Source organism: Suricata suricatta, chromosome 10 (genome assembly GCF_006229205.1).
Source record: "Suricata suricatta isolate VVHF042 chromosome 10, meerkat_22Aug2017_6uvM2_HiC, whole genome shotgun sequence".
NCBI lineage: Eukaryota > Metazoa > Chordata > Mammalia > Carnivora > Herpestidae > Suricata > Suricata suricatta.
This window is the reverse complement of record NC_043709.1, coordinates 68,113,055-68,121,529: the sequence shown is the minus strand read 5'-3', so window position 1 is coordinate 68,121,529 and position 8,475 is coordinate 68,113,055.

Here is an 8,475-nt window from a genome sequence, read left to right as displayed (position 1 = left end):
AAAGATCAAAACCGTATTTTGGATTATTCAGTGCTAACTCCCCCCTTCCCAGCATTGCTGAGGCAAATCTGGGCGTTTCTTTTGATATTCATTTGACTCTGTTTACCTGGTAACTGACCTTGGTCAGCTGCTTTGTTTTCCCACCTTGAAACCTATATAAAAGACAGTTTTCTGAATAAAGCTCTCTCTTTTGCCTGATAGGAGAACTGTGAGTTCTGTCTTTATTCTCTGCGACTCTCTCTCCTGCCCCCTTTTTCTCTCCCTCCCTCAGGAGAAGGACCCACGACGATTCTCCGCCCTGCGGGTCGCGGATGGAACCGGAGGAAACTGGTACCGCCGAAGGAACGCCGCCGGGGACGAGCGGCCCCAGCCCGCGGGTTACTACAATTGGCGCCTCGACTTGGGGCTCAGTGAAGGAGCGCGACCCTGAGCGCGGGATACGACATCCATCTTCTTTTATCATGAAATCCCAAATGTCAGGAACATTGCAGGTGTTCAATGAATATTCACTGAACGGAATTTTTCTACAGCAGTTAACAGAGTAGAGCCACAAAAATGTCTCATATCTTTAGGAAAAAATATAAAATAACATTTTCAGACTCATTAAGTAGCAAAGTGAAAAATTACCCCTCACTTTGGTAATATAAATGCCTCCTTCTAGGAACTATTTAGCTCTGAGCTCTGGAAGCAGACAAAGAGAAGGAATAAAGGAGAAGGGGAGTGAGATAGAATGGAAGGAGGGCAGAAGAAAAATGAAGAAAGCAGCCAAATTGGGACAACTGTATAAAAGTCATTAAAATGCCTGTTTTATGACCTTTTCTTTATCTGGAATAGCTTTTCACCTCTCATTTTGCTCTCTTACTCTCACCCCATACCCAGCCTGATGAACTTCCATACTTCCATTGGTCTTTCAAAACTCACATGATTATCCCCTCCCTTAACATACATACACACACACACACACACACACACACACACACACACACACACACACATTGAGCTAGGGTTGGATGCTCTCATGTCTCAGTTATAAATATTCCTCAAATTACTCGCACTCAGTATTCACCTCTGTTGTAATACAGACCATATCATTATTACAAAATTATTTATCTGTCTATCTTCTCTCTACCTAAAATGTATCTTCCTTGAGTACAGTAATTCCTGTTTACCTGTGAGGTTCCAACACTTAGTTTACTACCTGACCCAGTGCAGATTTCAATATATTTGCTGACATAATGAAAGACTAAGGTTTATATCTATTTTCCCGCCCATAAGAAGTCACAGAGTGGAGTTGAGGGGTGGGAACAGGAGAATAGGGAAGAAAAAAAAAAAAAAAAGGCTGAGTAGGAGATGAGGGATGGAACTCAGACCATAGAGCAGTAGTAGGAACTCAAAGGTGAAATAAATGAGGGCAGATATGTGGGTGGGAAAAAGGATAGATAAGAAAAATGGTACAAAACACTGTTAAATTATCACAAAATACTTTAATAATCTATGAAATTTTATCTTTTTGTCTTTTTCTCTTTACTTGAATATCTTTGTTCTTTTGTGTATTCATATATTTTTTCAACAATAATTTATTGAGAATTTACTTTATGGAAAGTGTGGTGCTAGGTTCTGAGAATGCAGAGTTAGAAAACTGAGCTAGTGACCAAGTCATTACAATACAGCATAAGAGCAAGAACAGAGATTTATATACAATAGAATAAGGGTAGAGGAGAAGGCTATCTAAACCACCAGACCCTGCATGTTCACCATATGCTCCTTTTGGCCCCTTAGTAAAAAAGCGGATTCACACTGTATCAGTCTTCCTGAGATGGGTTCCCAACGCTATGCTTTGGGATGATAAAACATTCTTTTCATGTTTCTCAATGTTCAAACTCAAGAGTTTTGTCTTTAATCCATTTTAATAACAACAAAAATACATCAGACTCTTCTATTTAACCCATCTTCTAAAGCTAAGCAGACAGGCGATTTTTCACATGTTGTGGATTATTTTTTATTTGTACTTTTCTATAGCAAAGAGATAAATTCTGCCCCCCCTCCAAAGTAATGGGAAAAGTACTGATTTCTAAACTTGTTAATTTCACTTTGCTGACATTTTGCCTTGAATTTATGACATAGATTCATGAGAGTCTAATAGAATATACTTACTTAACCTGATTTACTAGCATCAATATTTGCATTACCACCATTTCTGTAAACCTTCAAAATTTGAAACCTGAGGTATTCAGCTGAATGGGTGATTTTTAATTGGAAATCTGATGATAATTATTATAGCATAATTTGTAAACCCCATTCATTTAAAATCATTTAGTGTATACAAATAAAATAAGTGTTTATCTAAGTTCTTCTTTATACAAAAAGTTTAGATTTAAAAAAGATTAAACCTCAATTATACTCTGGTTTCTAAGACAGCATGATAACATGATGTAGAAGTAGAAACTGAATGTATTAGATACTGAATTTTCATTTAACTGGTGACACTGCTTGCTATATTTTTATAATTAAAAGAAACTGTGAAGAGAGTTGGTAGAGTAGGACAAGTGCCTTTTTATAAGAACTTCTAGCTAGTTATTTCCTATAGTTTGTAGTGTGAAATCATACATGACCCCCCCACCTTTAATTTCATGCCAGTGCCAGCACCCAGGGCACACCCTTCCATGGCGAGAAGCATAGCCTTAAGGGAGTCATCCGATCTTTCTTTGGTGGCATTATACCACCAACACAGATGGAGCAAACAACTGGGTTACGTTATCAGGTAACATAACTACACTGGTAACACTGAATTTAGCAATTAATAAGACAGGTACATCTATAATTAGAAAATATTTTGTTAAATTTGTTTTTTGAAGTGCTATAGTCTGATTATTTAAGCTCGAGAAAATAAAGCATTTAATGTGTTATAAGGAAAGAAGAAAGCAAGAGTCTGGGATTTCCATTTAGGTCAAAGTAGCTAAGAATAATTACTATTCAGTGAGATAGGAAGAGAGGCTATCAGGAAAGGCCTTGGTTTGTCTGAATCAGAAGCAAAAAAAAAAAAAACCAGTCATTTTTTAAAGGCTAAAAGTTACGCCACTTCACAAAAATCATCCAACTAAGCAATTCTTGATGTTTGCTAAATATATATGCTAGTGTAAGCTAATATGAAATACCCAGCAAAATTTAAAAAAAGAAGAAAATGTATATTTTAGTTCAAAATATCCAGCTGAAGTTAGCTCTGTAGGATTCCTTAAATAAGCTGACAGGAGATTTTTAACATGTTCATCTCTTAGTCAAGTGCCCTTTGTTAATAAATGACAGAAATTAGAGTAATTGAAATTTTTAATCAAATGAACTATCTTAAAATCACTCTATGGCCAAGGTATACACAGGAGTCATAAAAGCTAAAATGATATGGATTTCTGAGGCCATGTGCCCTAAAGGACGAGGTAGTCTAGTCACATAGACATATGTGTATACACATGAAAACAACTGGGCAAAGCAAAATGTAATTGGTTCTACTGGAGAGAAATTATTCAAAGTACTAGAGGAACACAGAGGACATAGGCAATAGATTAACTGGGATACCAGTGAATTTTCTGGGAGGACAGAGTGTTTGTCCTGGGCATTAAGATAATTAAGTTAGTTTTTAAAGGGTAGAAAAGGGAATGAGGGATATTTCAGATAGATGACACATCAGAAGCAAATATTTCCTTCCTGTCTAATGAATGAAAGTCTAGTTTAGATGGATAAGGTGGACAAATAAGAAATAAGGATGAAGACGTCAGTGAAGTCCATAGCTTTGAAAGTTACAGTGACTCCAGACTTTATTTTGAAGACAATAGGAAAGTGCTGAAGGTTGTTAAGCACAAGAGTGACTGAATCAGAGAACTTTAAAATGTCCTTTGTTGTTTTGTGCCAATAAATATTAAAAATATCACTGACATGCTTTCATAAAAAGGCCCATCTATACAGTGCTGGTGAAATACAAAATGTTAAAAAGAAGCTGTGTATCCTCTTAAATTTGACAAGATGACTGTGAATAATAATCACCTACTGGTGTTGATTGAATATCTGTCAAGGTTGCTAGATCCCAGAACACAATGCAAAAACTGATCATAACATTCTTGGATACAACCAAAAAAAAAAAACAAAAACAAAACAATGAAGGTTCACATTTACAAAATAAGATGTGGAAAAGAGGAGTGTTTTCTAATGTTGAAACTTAGCATCTTCAAAATTGAGGCAAGTGAATATGTATGGTCATGAGCACTCAAAACAAATCTATCAAATGTCTAGGACTCTTTTTGATTACTAGCTATAAAGACAGCAAATTAAAAGACAAAATGCGTTTTTTTAGAACAACTGTTCTTCATCTCATTGTGCTGAATATCTTAAGTATAAGGAAAATGGGAAAAAGCTAAATAAGACACTGGAATAAAAATAATGCTATATGTTCAACAAATTCTATTTTATTCTAAAGATACAGTGAGAATACATTTCCTAAGCCCCTTTGTTTAGGAAGAGCTCTTGACTGAGTTATGGTCAATATGAGGAGAAATGACATTCAACCCTCCCAAGTCTGGCTCCTGAAACCTCTAAGTTCTCTTGGTCCTTGCATACTAGCCATATGCAAAAATATCCGGTAGAATGTTCTGAGATACTTGAAGATTTAAAAACCAAAACACAACAACACCCACATGAATGGAGATTATATCTCCAGATGACTATGTGATGATCTCCTCCAACTTCCTGATTACCCTCATTGGATTATGACATGAGCTTGAAACAAAAGCTACTGAGATTTGGGACTGTTTGTTATATTAGTTTGCACATCCTTACTAATACAGACTCCCAAAATTTATATTTAAAAATCAGAAGAGTTATATAATATGTACTCTAATCCTCTACAAAGCATGTCAGGGGGCTTTTGGAGCTATAAATACATGAAAATACTATGCTATAAGTATAATCAAATTTACAGTATACTAAGAAGTAAAGTTGGAAAGAACTTAAGGGAATAGGATAATCACTAGTCGTTACTTTTTTAAATAAGGTAGTTATTTGACTAGGGATTTGGTTATTCCATGGTGATTTTCCAGGGGTCATTATCTAATAAGAGTTAGACACAGATTTAGGAGCTGACAAAAGAAGCATGAACACTAAATGACTGGACCAAATGTTCTCCATCTTTATGAGTTAAAAATATATATTATTTGTATGAAGTCTGATGATGTAGTTTTTTCTTGTACTTTCATATAAGTTTATTTTCATATTTTTCGTAGGATGTTCTTTCTTACTTCTTCTGATGTATTTGTATTTGTAGGCTTGAATTTTCCCATTATCTATTCTTGATGTACATCTCCTCTTTTGGACAATTTTCTATTTTATATGGTATTTGTTATACTTTAAGTTTTCCTTTCTAATATTTCTTATTGTTCTAATAATATGCTCCATTGACTGTATAAATTTTATCTGAGATGACTCTAATTTCCAAATATGTTTCTTCTGTGAGAAATGCTTTCTTTCAGTAGTATAGGTTTTTAAAATGAGTATTCAATAAGGCCAGACTGACCAAGAAAAACACAGGGATCAGAAAGTGGATACAAAATCAATTAATATAAATTCCTCCTATAATATCTGGTCATCTGAGCACTGGCAGATCCTTAACATCTTTTCCCAAAGTAATTTTTAAGATAAACAATTTTAAGATGAATTATTGTATCTCTTTTGAGGGCTCATCATCATCATCAGGATATCCTGCACTCTGCAAATGAATCATACATTATCTGACTTGCTTTCATAGCCCCAGCTAGGGACCTTTGGTCTGAATTCTCACAAATAGCTATCCCTTTGGTGTGATCATCATACACATATTCATTTAACAAAAGTTTAATGAAGGTCTACTACATACCAGATATCAGTGGTATGTCAACGGATAAAAGACAAAAATTGCTACCCTCACCAGGGCTAATTTTGGTGAGGAAAAGAAGGCGACAAATAACAAACTAAATTAACAACAATTAATTACCCAATAGGTAGATAGTAATAAGCATTATAAAATAATAACATAAAATCTTTAAATACGGTGTTCAGTAAAGGCCTTACAAGGATGGGCATTAGAGTCAAGCCCTCAAGGAGGCCAGGAGGTGACTGTGACGACCCTTAGAGAAGAGGGTCTCTAGCAGAAAAACCAGCAAATGCATTTAAGTAGAAGTGTTTTTGGCATACTTGAACAGAGAGAGGACAGTGTGCTGGAGAAGCAGTAGTGTGACCAGGGCTCGGGGGAGAGCAAGAAGAGACAAGGCCAAAGACCTGACAGGGCACCAAACTGTGTGTGCCTTGTGAGTCACTGTAAGAACTCTGTCTTTTTCTTTAAGTGAAATGGAAAGTCACTGAAGAAATTTGAACACAGGTATGATATTATATGACTTAGAGTTAAAACATTTAATTCTGCCAGCTGTGTGTTGACAATGACAGGAAAAATGGGTAAAGCTGTCAGGAGATGATTGTAATGATCCAGGTGAGACATGATGGTTCAAACTAGAGTAATGGTGGGTAGATATTGTGAGAAGTGGTGAGATTCTGAATATATACAGTAATCAGAGCAGATGGTGCCTTTACTGACAGATTGGATATGGAGTACAAGAGAAAGAAAGGAATCAAGAAGAACTTTAAAATTTTTTTACCTGGACAAGTAAAAGGATAAAATTGGCATTTACTAAAATGGAAAAACTAGAAGAAAAACTGGTTTGGGAAAGAGAAGCAGGATTTAAAAGGTAAGTCTGGGATACATTAAACTTAAGATGAGTGTTGGGCAGCCAAATGGAGACACTGAGCTGGTGTCTCCATGTATATGATGGAGATTCAGAGGAAAGGTACACATGGGAAATATAAGTCCAGGAGTCACTGGCATGAAGATGACATATCCAGTCATACGATTAAATGATATCACAAAAACTATGAGAATAGACAGGAAGAGAATAATAAGAGTTCTGGGGTACTCCGGCACTAAGAGTTATAAAAGAAGAGAAATACAAAGCAAAGGACTGAGAACAAGAGGCCAGTGAATTCTGAGCAGAACCAACAGAGGGTAGGGTCATGGAGGGTCAAGTACTGCTGCTAGTAGGTCAAGTAAAATGAGGATTGATATCTGATCTTTAAAGTTAGCAACATGGAGGTCATTAGTAACCTTGCCCAGAGCTATTTCAGGGGAATGATGGAGGCAGAAGCCTCATTGGAATGTTTCAAGAGAAAATGAAGACAGTGAAATTTGAGACAGTGAAGATAGACAACTTTTTGGGACAATTTTACTATAAAGAGCAGGAGAGAAATATAGTGGTAGCAGTAGGGGAGGGAGAGCAGGATCAGAAGAGGTTGTCTTTGTTTTCAGTTTAAAGATGGGAAATATGACAGTACGTTTGTAAGACGGTGGGGAAGAACCATTAGGGAGGAAAAACGTGATTAGAAGAAAAAAGGGAAAATCACTGCAGGGATGCTCTTTAGCACATTTGAGAAACAGAATCTAACCTACAGCAGACGGTTGGTATTTTCTGGGATTGTGTAAACTTCTTTCGAGAAAACAGAGCTTAGGCACAAAGACAGAAAGAAGGTGGTTAAGTGTGGTGGTTCTCTTCTGGTTGCTTCTCTTTTCTCAGTGGAATAGAAAGCAAGGTCATCATCTGTTTAAAGTTAGGATGAGTAAATAGGCTGGAGCTTTGGGGAAGGAGGTGAAAGTACGAAATAAGCAGCTAGAACTATGGAAGTGCGGGTGATCTGGGGAAGTATGATTGCCACGCATCATTAGAAGTCTACTCAAATATAGTGATCAGGAATTTGAATTGAGACCAATAAGCCTGGAAAGCTATGTAGTCTAGATTAGGAACAGAAGAAGAGTTATATTTAACCAGTCTTATGATGGCCCAGGAACAGAGTATTTACAAGGGAATAATATGGTGACTATTCGTGGAATTTAATTTAAATGACAGTAAAAATGAAGGAAAGGAGGAATAGTAGGGAAGTAGAGATCAAAGAATTATTGAATCAAAGGTATTAGAAAGTAAAGTGGAAATAATACTTTATAGCAAGAGAGAATGCTTACAAGTGAGATTATGGCAGCTGTTAGTTATTAAGAGGTCTGAATGGACATAGGGATGTATCTGAGGGAGGATGGAGGATAAGCTCACTGAAAGAAAGGATGTCAAGGAGCCAAGTGGCTCGAGTGGTAGAAAGATCATTCTCATTAGAGAGTCAAGGCTGGAGCAGTATTTGAAGATGTGAAAGTGATCCAGGAGCTAAAACGTTCAATAAATAAGGTTACATTCAACGAAGAGTGTAAGGTAAATAAGTTGATGAACTTTGGGCTACTGAAGATGGGCATTTGTCATAAGAAATGGGAACCTGCTTTTTCCTTTTACAGAAAAGAAAGATAATTGAAAGCCATTTCAACAATCAAGAATAAAAAAAGAATATATTACAGAGTGGGTAAGTCAT